This window comes from Oryctolagus cuniculus, chromosome 6 (genome assembly GCF_051225735.1).
Source record: "Oryctolagus cuniculus isolate XC-2025 breed Fujian yellow rabbit chromosome 6, ASM5122573v1, whole genome shotgun sequence".
In the NCBI taxonomy this organism is placed as follows: Eukaryota; Metazoa; Chordata; class Mammalia; order Lagomorpha; family Leporidae; genus Oryctolagus; species Oryctolagus cuniculus.
This window is the reverse complement of record NC_142872.1, coordinates 111,884,861-111,897,375: the sequence shown is the minus strand read 5'-3', so window position 1 is coordinate 111,897,375 and position 12,515 is coordinate 111,884,861. Positions and strand designations below refer to the sequence as shown.

Sequence of the window (12,515 nt, the reverse complement as noted above, 5' to 3'; positions counted from 1 at the left end):
CTGGAAGAAGCTCCTGACTCCTGGCTTCAGATCAGCACAGTTCCGGCCATTGTGGCCATCTGGGGAGTGAACCAGCGGATGGAAGACCTCTCTGTCTCTGTCTCTACCTTTCTCTGTAACTCTGTCTTTCAAATAAATAAAAAAAAATCTTTTTTTAAAAGAAGTGCTTTTAAAATATCCTCTTATTTGTGGTGTCTCAACTTTCCCATCCCCTTATTGGGCCCAGGGAGTTAGGAGTGGGACAGAAACTATGTCAGTGACACACATAAGAAATCTGAGAGTTACAAGGTACTGTGGATAGGAAAGAAGAAAGATACAAAGGATTTGACATTGAGCCTAGACACTGAATATGCTATATATTTATTTTACTTAACAAAAACTGATATAGACCTTACTATTTTCTGCACCTTATTCTAAGCATTTTACAAACAATAACTTATTTAGTGCTCATCAAAGCCCTACTAAGCAGACATCATGCTTGTATTCTTGGACAGATACTCTCTTCTCCAAACCCCACTTATGAAGACACATTTAGTCTTATAGTTTTCCCAACTGATGTAAACTTTAAGCATCTGTTGCTCCCATCTTCAAACTTCTTTCTCAAGACTGCACTATATATGCCCAATTTCATAGGCAGCCAAGGAAGTTTTTGTGCCTGAGCACAAAAGATAATAGCACAAAAGAACAAGTGCTATTATCTTCCCTGCTGCATCTCCTCTGATGTGCCTGGGTCTCCCAAACTTCTGCTAATGTTGAAGGGAAGAGAGTTCTTACCACAGCCATCCTCTCCCATGCTGATAATTCTTTTCTGACCCATTAGATTTGTTTTGTTAATTCATCCCCCAAAGTCTTTCCTGACCATAGTAGATAAAAGTATGGTTTTCAGAGTCACACTGCTGGAGTTTGCATCGAATATCAGCTGCTATAGCTATTTGACATTCACTTGTAAAATAAGAATAATTATTATCCACCCACCTGTTTGATCATTGTAAGGATTAAATTAATCAATTCCACATAGAGAATTAGAACAATGCATGCCGTAAGGCACTCAAAACCTCTTAGCAATTATTGTAGTTTTTATTATAATTTTGTTACACTTGTCTTGCTATCAAAACAATTGTTAAATTGTTCAAGATATTGTTAATTCTTTATTACTGTTTTCCATCTTCCACAGACCCTAGAACTCCAGAACACTGTTGAGCAGAAAATATGCACCCTGACAAGCCCTAAAGGGAAAAGAGGACTCAAGATTTTGATGCTGACTGAACTGGGTCTTGGTTTCAGATCCATCATTTACTGATTGAGTGTTAGTTTCTTCATCCATTAATTAGAATAGTGATTAATTCCTACACAAATGGGATATTTGAAAAAATTATATATGTGTACATATCCTCATATATCTGTGTATGTTTAGGTATATATATTCACTCACACATACAGTTTGCATTCAGTAAATAGTAGTTATTTCATGATAAAATGAGGTTAACATTTATCTCTCCATAGGCTGAAGTCAAGAGACAGTCAATATGAGCAAAATGAATACACATTTATCTCTATGCATATGGCTGTTAGTTGCAGAAGATGTCACATCATTTAGTTCTGCTGGAGACCTCTGATAAACAATTTGGACTGTAGAAAAGCTTATAAACCATCACATCATAGAAGTAAACCTTCCCATTTCAAATACCAAGTTGGCAATATAATGAAGTGCTCAAGCATTTTTAGAGGATAAGCTTATAAAATAACCTTTGTCTTACTATTGAAAGGCCGACTTGGGTAAATTATTTAATTTTCTGCTCTTCCATCCTCATTAAATTGTGTTGCTGGCATGAAATTTTCTGCTAGCTAGAATTTATTGTCAAGATAAATCCTAGGAAGTGATAACTGAGTGATTTGGCTCTTGTTAATCTTCCTAAAGATAATGTTGTATTTTTTATAATAACTTTTATTTCCCAATAATCTTTCTAAGAATTTAAGTTAATTGAGGCATAACTGTATTCACTGATGAGAATATGTTAATCTATAGCAGTCTATCATTATATTGAATATTTAAATTAAATTTTGAATAACTCTAGGAAATAGTGCGTCTTGAAATAAAAATAGAAAAATGTACTTATCATTTTATTGAACAATTTTGCTCTGAGCAAGAGAGAACTTGAAGTTACAGATGGGGATTATTATTCTTGGCTGTGGGTTTGCTCATCTACCAGTTTAGATGCCATGATGAACTCACAGGTTTTCCTTTATTCTATATACTTTTCAGACTTTAATTTCTTTGATTTAATAGAGATAAGTTAAGGAGAGAGTCCATGATGTTAGGCTGATATTAGATTATTTGTGTTCTTTACATTCAGAAAAACTAATACCCTTGAGGGACTTACTATTTGCTCATGATAATAATTCAGTGTCCCAGTTTGTCATTGTCTTTAGGCCTCTTAGCATTTAAATTTTCCATATTGAATTGCCAGCGAAAACTTTAGCAAGAACAGCAAGAATGGGACATGGAAATTGAGTGAAGGTAGAAGAAAAGAAAAGGAAATAAAAGAGGGAAACACACAATCCCATATGGATTCATATTCTAGATAAAGATAGGCAACTAAGCAAGCTCAGTTTGACATGTGCAGCAAATCAAGAAGTTTTTGATATATTACCTTGTATATTGAGGTTATCTGTAGGTAGAAGAGAACACAGACTTTTTTGGTCTTTTTTATGTTGTTTCCCAAGAAAACTGCCATATAAATGTAACCCGTGGGGTTGACACTGTTGCTTAGTGGGTTAAGCTACTACCTGCAGCACCTGCATCCCATATGGGCACCAGTTCAATTTCTGACTGCTCCATTTGCTATCCAGCTTTCTGCTAATGCACCTGAGAAAGCAGTGGAAGATGGCCCAAGTGCTTGGGTCCTTGCACCCACATGGGACATTGGGATGAAATTCCTGGCTTCTGGCTTTATGGCCATTTGGGGAGTGAACCAGCAGATGGAAGATCTCTCTCTCTCTCTCTCTCTCTCTCTCTCTGTCTCTCTCTCTCTGGCTCCACTTCTCCCTCTCTGTAATTCCACCTTTCGAATCAATAGATAAATCTTCTACTGCTTTTCCAGGCAGTAGCAGAGAGCTGGATTGGAAGTGGAGCAGCCAGGACCTGAACCAGTGCCCACATGGGATGCTATGCCACAGCACCAACCCCAATAAATACATCTTAAAAAAAAGTTACCTGTGACTACTTAGCCTAGTGGAGGAGATTGTAAGTTACCTGGAGCAGACCAGCTTTGCACTGGCAAGATTAATTTGAGATATTTTTAATTATTATTGTTTATATTTTAGAAAGCCCCACAGGTCCACTATAACACAATAATAAGTATTTATGTATCTAAACATAGAAAGGTTCAGTAAAAATGCTAGTTGATAAGAATATTTCAGCTACACTATACTCTTATGGGCCCACTGTCATATATGTGGTCTGTACTTGACTGAAATGCCAGTATGTAAGACATGATTGTATGCAAAGTAAACATGTTCTGTTTCACCAGAGAACCCTAACTAATACATATATCAATAAGTGAAATATATAGATTCATGGGTGTTTTAGAAACATGGCAAATAATTAACTAAAAATTTTGAACAGTAATCTAATTTGATGATTTCTGTAAGATAGACTAAGTTCAGTTGGAATGAACATTCTATATCTGAAACAATTAGCTGACCAGTGCATTTGCTCCAACCCCAAGACACATAATGACATAAAACAAATCATTGTAACATTACAGAAATCACAGTAATTTGTAGAAAAATAGATTTCTCCTTTTCTTCTCTCTATCATTTCATCAACTAAGCCACATATAGAATTCCATGAAAACACATACTTGCAACATTAAATGTTATCAAGACGATGATGTAGGGATGGGGGTATGAGAAAGTGAAAAAAACATAAGGCATTTTGAAAGTTGTTTACAAATTAGAATCACATCTGGTATAGTTTTACCTGGAAAAGCCCAGATGAAAGCCATATGCTATGAATTTCTGTCTCCAATCCTGGAAATTTCACATTAGCCTTTTCTGTGGCCATCTGTCCAGACTGAAGGGCTGCATACTTATTTGGCAGGATATTTCATTGTTTCTTGGGAAGAGTTAAGTCTTGAGAGGGTGGTCTTGCCAGATTCCCTGAACAGGGGACACAGAGTACATGTCATTCCAGGTAAAAAAGAGATGGGAATGAGTGTAGAGTAATGGACTAAGAAATTCTTCCTTTTTCTACTCTACTCTCTGATTCTTACCCCACTCCTCTCTGGTTCTCTGTCCTCTCTTTGCTGTGAGTGGGTTGGGAGGGAGGCAGGCATCTTTTCCAGAGTAGCTGCTCTTTCATGCTCATGCAATTGTGGGCTCTACTTCAAGCTGTTTCTGTCTCCAGAGTATTCAGGGAAGTGATTAAGAATGTACAAACATTTTATGCTGCTCTTCTGGGCAAAAGTGGAAGTTGAAATGACCATGGCATGCAACAAAATGGATGCAACTAGAGGGCTTCATGTTGAGTGAAATAATCAGGACACAGACAGACAAATACCACATGTTCTCTCTTATATGTGGAAGCTAAAATTCAAAAACAAACAAAAAAGAAAAAATAGTAAGAAATATCTGTGTGTATAAGTATTGCTGCAAATAGAGTTTTGTAAAACTTTTTTTTATAACTTTGTGAAATCAATGGTTGTACTATAGTTTTAATGATCGGTGATTACTTTAAAATTTACTGTATATGGGTGGGGAAAAAAAGGGAAAGAAATGACCACTGACCACTGCAGGGAGGAAGCTGAGAGAGAAAGAAGGTCATGCTTCTCAGTACTGGACCTAACATATGAAACATGAGTAGAAGGCAGAGAAAGGCAGTTTTCACCCTCCTGAGAAGTCTCTTGTCTGTACCAAGAGTAGCTCTTTTGCCTCTTCACGTAGATTTCTACATTCATTCTTTAATCAAAAAATGCTTCTTGCATGCCAGACATACTCCAGGAAATGCTGCAGGTCAATTTCAAAGGATTAAGTTAAATCTTTCTGAACTCAAGTTTCTACTTGGGCAGAAGAACAGCATTTAAAATATGTCATTTGCCTTTTTATTTCCATGACTCTTACCTTACCTTGCTTCAAATATTGAAAGAATATTTTAACACATAAACCTTCAGAAAGCTGATAAAATTCCAACTTCATATACATATATATGTGATTTTTCTTATTCTGAATATTAAATAGTATTGAAAACACCAAGATACCTTGGAGTTTCTGTGTTCTAGGAAGATAGATTTAAGTTTTGAATTTGTAGAACAAGGCAGTCCTAATATATTAAAGAAGGATGTAATAGAAAATGCTTTTTAAAATTGCCTACTAAGCCTATTTGCCTCTCAATGAAAATTTTTTGGATTGTGAAACTTGAATTCTGTTGTAGAAGGAGGAAATCATTGTAAATATGGAAAGCAACAGTTCATTCCTGTGTTTGTGTTTTATTTTATTACTACAATGAAATGCCTGAGGCAACCTAACTTTATAAAGAGAGGAGATTCATTTTGGATCATGGCTAGGGAGGTTCAAAATCCAAATTCTATGGTTTCAATAGGCTTTGACTTTGGTGAGGGGATCACAGCGAGCAACAGACTGTGAAGCTCATGTAGAGTAAGGATCACACGGTGAGCCAGGAAGCCGAAGAGGACTAGTGGGGCAAGCACAAGCTTTTATTACAGCCCTCTCACAAGAGCTGCGGAGGGCACACGAGAACTACTTTCTTAGCACTCGCTCTCAATGACCTAACACCCTTCCACTAGACCCACCCCCTAGAGGTTCTAACACCTCTCAATGAATTCTGGTGACCAACTTTTAACACATGGAACTTTGGAGGGCAGTCAACATTTGGGGGACATTCAAACCATAGCAAGTCCTCAGGAGAAAGAGGACAGAAACCTCAAATCCTTTTCATTGGGAATAAATCCTGTTAGATTACCTATGATGTATTATTGCATTCCCAGTTTTACTCAGCTAGAAGAAAGGAATCTTAAGCTTGCTGGACTGAATGTTGTGCAGGACTTGAGTTGCAGGCAGACTGCAGCTGGGGCTGGGAACATTTCCTGTTGTACCCCTGGTCAACTTTGAGAACAGTGGTGGGTTCCATGAGTGTGAAAAAAAAAAAAAAAAAACCTAACAGACTTGATTAAGCACCCTTAGTGGCATGAGTTGAGCACACCTGAAGCCAAACTTGAGAGGAAATAAAGACCCCCTCATTGTTGCCAGATATCATCTGAGAAACTAGCAAAACATCTCTATAACCATGGCAGTGACTAGGGAGCGCATGGAACGTTCTGTTCTCCATGTGGCAATGTTGGTGGCTCAGAACTCTAGTTCTCTTGTCCTGTGTCAGACTCTAAGGTACATGCTGTAAAGGCAGTAAGTGTAAGTAGCTGCTGGCAGCTGGTGAAGATTTCACCTTAGAGGACTATACCTGAAGTCCAGCTCAAACTTAGAAAAAGCCTCAAAAAATGACCGATAAGTATTGAGGACATGAGGTCTTGGAATGGTCAGGGAGGGAGACTCAAGGAAGAAGAGAGAGATATTTAGAATTAAGTGATACAGCAGTTTGAGGTAATTCAACTTCATTAACAAAAGAAATACGATATTTTGTAGGTAAAATTGATTCTGTTTCACAAGGAAAATAATTTCAATTTTTACCAAGCATTATAGAAATGTAGTAAAAATGGATTCAATTTTTAAAAAATAAATATTTGTTTAAAAAGATAGTTATAGTAACTAGAACAGTGATAAAACCAATTCCTTTAATTTTCTCAATGATTTTTTTAAAAAGATTTTATTTATTTATTTGAAAGTCAGAGTTACACAGAAAGGAGAGGCAGAGAGAGAGAGAGAGAGAGAGAGAGAGAGAAAGAGAGATATTTTCTATCCACTGGTTCATTCCCCAATTGGCTGCAACGATTGGAGCTGCACCAATCTGAAGACAGGAGCCTGGAGCTTCTTCTGGGGCTCCCATGTAGGTGCAGGGGCCCAAGGACTTGGGCCATCCTCTACTGTTTTCCCAGACCATGGCAGAGAGCTAGATCAGAAGTGGAGCAGCCAGGACTTGAACTAACGCCCATATGGGATGACAGCACTACAGGCAGTGGCACTACCCACTATGCCACAGTGCTGGCCCCCTTCAGTGATTTTTATCTGTTACACCAGACCTGGAATTCCATGTAATGCATAATTACCATATACTGAAATAGTAGAAAAATGAGCAAGAATAAATGAGGCTGCTAAAATAAAGAAGAGGAAAAGAAGTTTTAAGTTTTTAAATTATTAGCAATTGCATTTGGTATTTTAATTTTTATCAAGAAAATCCCTACTCAAAGCCATATATTACTTATTTCTGTCCTGGATCTTGGGATATTTTGTATAGTTATCCATAGTTAAACTATTTATTTATGCAATTCTGATTTCATGTGAGAATTTTATGAAAAAGAATATTGGTGTTATCAATGTCTAATTTAAATGTGCTGACAATAGGTCTGATCTGATTTCATCATCATTTAAAAAAATAATCTATTATTTTTCACTTTATGTTACTGTGTGGGAGCAAACTGTTGAAATTCTTACTTAATGTATACTAAGCTGATCTTCTGTATATTAAGATAATCGAAAATGAATCTTGATGTGAATGGAAGGGGAGAGGGAGTGGGAAAGGGGAGGGTTGTGGGTGGGAGGGATGGTATGGGGGGGAAGCCATTGTAATCCATAAGTCATACTTTGGAAATTTATATTCATTAAATAAAAGTAAAAAAAAATTTAAATGTGCTTCTGTATGTATTATTGACTGTGTGTGCTTCATGAAGAACAATTCCTTTGGGATATAATGATAACACCAGGACATCTGTCACCCTGCTGGAATTCACAGGCTAGCTCCATTACGAAGCTAGTGTACTGATGTTCACACAGCAACAAGAGACTCCTATTGAGGGTATGATTGAGATTTATAAGGCATGAATATTTCATACTTAATGTTTTTCTCCCTAGTGAATTTTGAATAGGGTGTTGTTCAGCCTTTAAATATTTTTAGAGGAGTGTTATGATGCCAAAATGTTGTGGTCACTTGTACAAGCATGTGAATAAAGTAGTATGATATGATCAATATGTACTTTCTATGTAGCAGTTTTCGTCTCTGTATCTCATGGTGGTTCCTCTTTGGAGTCCTCTGTGTAGCTCTCTAATGACAGGTGGACACTCCTTCATTTCTAGATAATGTTACACATTACAGTTTTCTTTGGCTATTCTTCCAGATTGAAAGAAGGTGGATCGTGCATCTATTTGGCAATATGCTTCAGTGTTTACTGGGAGGGTGTAAAGTCAAGTCTTGGAGAAACTGCACAGTTGATGCACTGAACAGAACATGCAACCCCAGCTGGATCCAAGATGGGAATGTGAGTGTCACAGAAGGAATAACCAGCCATTCCCTCTTCTATTTCTGCTCCCTCATCCTCTCTTTCCATAGTCTATCTGTTGAGAAAAATCTAGAGTGTCTCACCAGAGCAGCTGCTCATACCTGGGGCATCCACAGTCAGGGTTGCCATGTGCTCTCTGTCATGCTGGAATCATATAATGTTTGGGAAGATGGGCTGGAGAGAATCCTGCCATGTTGTCACTTTCTCTTTGAGAGGAAATTGAAGCTGAAATGAGCACTAAAAAGAGACTGTCAAGAGAAAAACAGAGAGAATTGCCTTCTTGCCAACACAATTAGACATTGTGCAGCCTATTAGAAGGAAAACTTGGTTCTTCAAAAGAAGTCACTTGTCATGGCATGAACATGAGTCCAGTGGTTCAGTGTCGCTCCCCGTCTTCTTGGAGGAACGACACAGGACCCTGCGCTGTTCTTTCGTCTGCTCGGCCCTCCCCGGGTTTGCTGCTGGTTTTTCCCGGGTTGGCTACTGTCCCTTCCACCTCCGTGGAAGGGCAGTTCCCCCTGGCCACATTCCCCACTTCCGCAGGGGAGCGGCACACCGCCGGCCGGCTCTCTCGGGGGCTGCACAGGTGTTCCTTCAGATGTTCCCCTTAGATGTTCCTGGTGCATGCCGTCTCTCTCCTCCTTTATAGTCCTCCTCTGCCAATCCCAACTCGGCTGCCCACACGCCGAGTACGCTGCTCTCCTCCAATCAGGAGCAAGTCCTACAGTTTATTGGTTGAACTGGAGGCAGCTGTGTAGAAGCTGTTTTCTTCTCTCCCAGCGCCATACTGTGGGAGAGCAGGTGCATAGAATAAGTCTTAATTCCAGTAAAAGTCTAGTCCGAGCTGCTCCCCACAGTTCAGCTTAACTATATTCATTCAACCAACAAATAGTATTGATGACTTGCTTTGTGTAGAGAAATACTGTGCTTGCCCATTTTAAAAAAAACTTTAATAATAACCTCTCTATCATCATGTCCCTGCTTAGATAGCAGGATGATCTAAAAAAAATATGGTATGTCTTTTAATGTACCGAATTATTTTTTCTAGGCTCTATTCATGAAATATCACTTCTTCCCTTTCTCCAAATATCTGGAGAACATTTTAAGAAACAGGATGAAAAATCTCAACTTCTCCCTTACATTTAAGACTGTGTCCAGGCTTTGTCTGAGTGATGATAGGTTTCACAGTCACATGCAGATGGAGCAACTGGCCCAACCAGCAGACACACTTGCCAATAGACAGAGGAGTTTATGCTTCAATGTTCACGTTCTCACATCCAGCTTTCAGATCATGCATTTGTTAGAGATGTAGGCACTGGCCACAGTAGGGGGAAAAGAGAGAGATTCTTCTGAGAGAAGTCAACTGACCCAAAATAGAATCAAACCTTTGACTTCAATAGCTCTTGGTTCTAACCAATAACTTAGTTGGCCTTGGCCCTATTGAATTGCTTAATGGAAAGGTTGGTCACCATGGACCATTTTCTTTTTCTTAAAGATTTTTAAAATTTGAAATGCAGAGTTAGAGAGGGAGAGAGAGAGAGAGACTCAATCTTCCATCTATCTTTTCATTCCCCAAATGACTGCAACAGCCAGAGGTGGGCCAGGTTGAAGCAGGAGCTTCTTTCACATCTAGCAGGGGCCCAAGCACTTGGACCATCCTCCACTGCTTTTCCCAGGCCATTATCAGGAAGCTAGATCAGAACTGGAGCAGCTGGGACCCAAACTCATGGCTATATGGTGTGCCAGTATTGCAGGGGATGGTTTTCACCCAGTATGCCACAACTCAGGCCCCAGTCAGGATTTTAATTACTGTAAAGAGAAGAAAGAAACAAATTATCCACAGAATATATTCAGAAATGACCCTTTTGGGTATGGAGGCAGCAGTGGCTGAGCCTAGGGCTGGAGCTCCTGCTTAGGGCGCCAGAGGACCTCTGTGGAGGTGTGCTCTGCACTGAGGCTCTGGGGACCAATGGACCCCCAGAAGAACCCGGCACCATGTGGATGGCCCTGGCACTGTGTGGATGGCCCTGCTCTCGCAGGTTGTGCTTGAGCTCCTGTTCCTCCTCTAGGTCGAGGTCCAAGAGCAAGCCCAGACTACGGACTTCAGGGCCACCCTGAAGACAGTCAAGTACAGCATCCTCACGATAGACACGAATGCCGCCCTGGACCTCCTGGGAGGTGAGGACGGGCTGTGCCAGTATAGTGCGGTAACAGATCTAAGACATTCCACCATTATGGTTATAAACCCTCCCTGCCAAGTGGATGTGGCTGTCTGTTGTTTGGTGTTGATCTTAACATTGGCATCCCTTCCCTGACAAAGCGCTGCAACATGTTAGGTGCTATGAGACGTGGCAAAAGCAAGAACGACTGTGATGAAGAGTTCCAGTATTGCTTCTCCAAAGTCTCCCAGGAGGTGGGGGAAACACTAGGACTGGCTCAGCATGCTCAGGTACGTGAAACAACAGTGGAGCTCCTGTTTGGCAGCACTATACATTTGTGGGGCAAACCGTACCTGGACAGCCAGCCAGCTACGTGCATGTGCCACTAAAAAAAAATCAAAACCCAACCTTTAAGGAAGATGCTGACAGCTGGTGACAGATGAGGATGGAGGAAATAACCGTGGACAAAGAACCAGTGTTTATATGGAAAAAAGATGTCTTTTTTGTATGTGGAAGGATTAAGACTGTACAGGATTTTATATTTTGATGTTAAAACATCAAGTACAAACAGTGGGGTTGTGAGAAGGGCACACTTGCTTTCCCAGGTATCTTCCTGGCTGTAGTTGCCTTCAGGTGCCAGATTGTCTTGGTGAATCTCACAAACAGGTGTGTTTTAAGGAGAAAATTTTTGGAAAGCAGAGTGTGCAACAATTTTTACAACCACATTTATAAAACAATATGATCAAATATGAAATCCATTATAAGGTCTGCTCAAAATTATTTGATTTGGAAATATGGGAAATCTTGGTTTACTATAAATTTTTAAACACACATTTGTGACTGGAAGGAACTGAATCTATTTTTCCTCTATTTTCATGACACATAATGGATTGCTGTTTCTCTGTAGCCCTCTGAGCATATGAATAAGTCACACTTCTTTTAGGCCTCATGCAAGGACAGGTTTCCATGTCTGCTTTTCTTGTAAAATTGGAGCCCTCTGGTAGCAGCCTCTGGGGCAAACCCAGAATACCTAAGTATAAGATATTATAAGGTATGATGGGTTCAGAAGCACAGCCACTCCCATTTTATGAACCACTTGTGTGACAAATGTCCTTTTTTGCTATAACCTTTGCCTAAATTGGAGAAAAGATGGACTTTTTATAAAGTCCATCTTTATGTCTTAACATAATGCAAATCACAGCACTTATGTGCTTGTGTGCTTTGATGTTTATTTCCTAGCACATGTTCCCCATGGTAGATTATGGGGTATTTTAAAAACTGTAACCTTTTAAGTATTGTGGTCTGAATAAAAAAGTCATCCTTTTATATAAATTCTTAATATACAAGGAAAAGTATATTTCAATAGTTATATATTCTTATACAAAAAAGGTAACAGTTTCATTTTCAGAGACAGTTCATGGATATATTGCCATGGTCTCTTGTTCTGCATTAGTATTAGCTGCAGAACATGGCCTGTCAAGTGATAGTTGTGATATTGTATATGCCTTTTGTGGTGAAGAGTCAAAAGTGTATGAGTCTTTAATGAGTGTCTTATTATTTCATATATAAGGAAGGCAGTAGGTCATAATTAGGCTTTTAGATATATATATTTTCAGTATCACACAAAGGGAATTATATAATTCTCATTACTAATAATATAATTTCTGTATTTAAGTATCTACTCATCAACCTGCATATTGGTCCATTAACACATGGTTTCTCAAACCTAAGACTATGTGTAAAACATTGCTTTGACCACTTAATAGCAGTTACTGCTTGAATGGAAATGACTTAGCAGAAACAGGGATTATGTGTTACCAGGCACAAGAGCACCTTGAAGATTGTCCTGGAAATTTTTTTCCTGAGGGGATGATTATTGCATCAGCTTTTC

General features: G+C 39.0%; 1 pseudogene; it reads left to right on the top strand.

The window, feature by feature from the left end:
* Nucleotides 1–10,486: 10,486 nt before the first annotated feature.
* On the top strand, nucleotides 10,487–11,067 carry LOC100349737 (group XIIA secretory phospholipase A2 pseudogene; annotated as a pseudogene).
* Nucleotides 11,068–12,515: the final 1,448 nt, after the last annotated feature.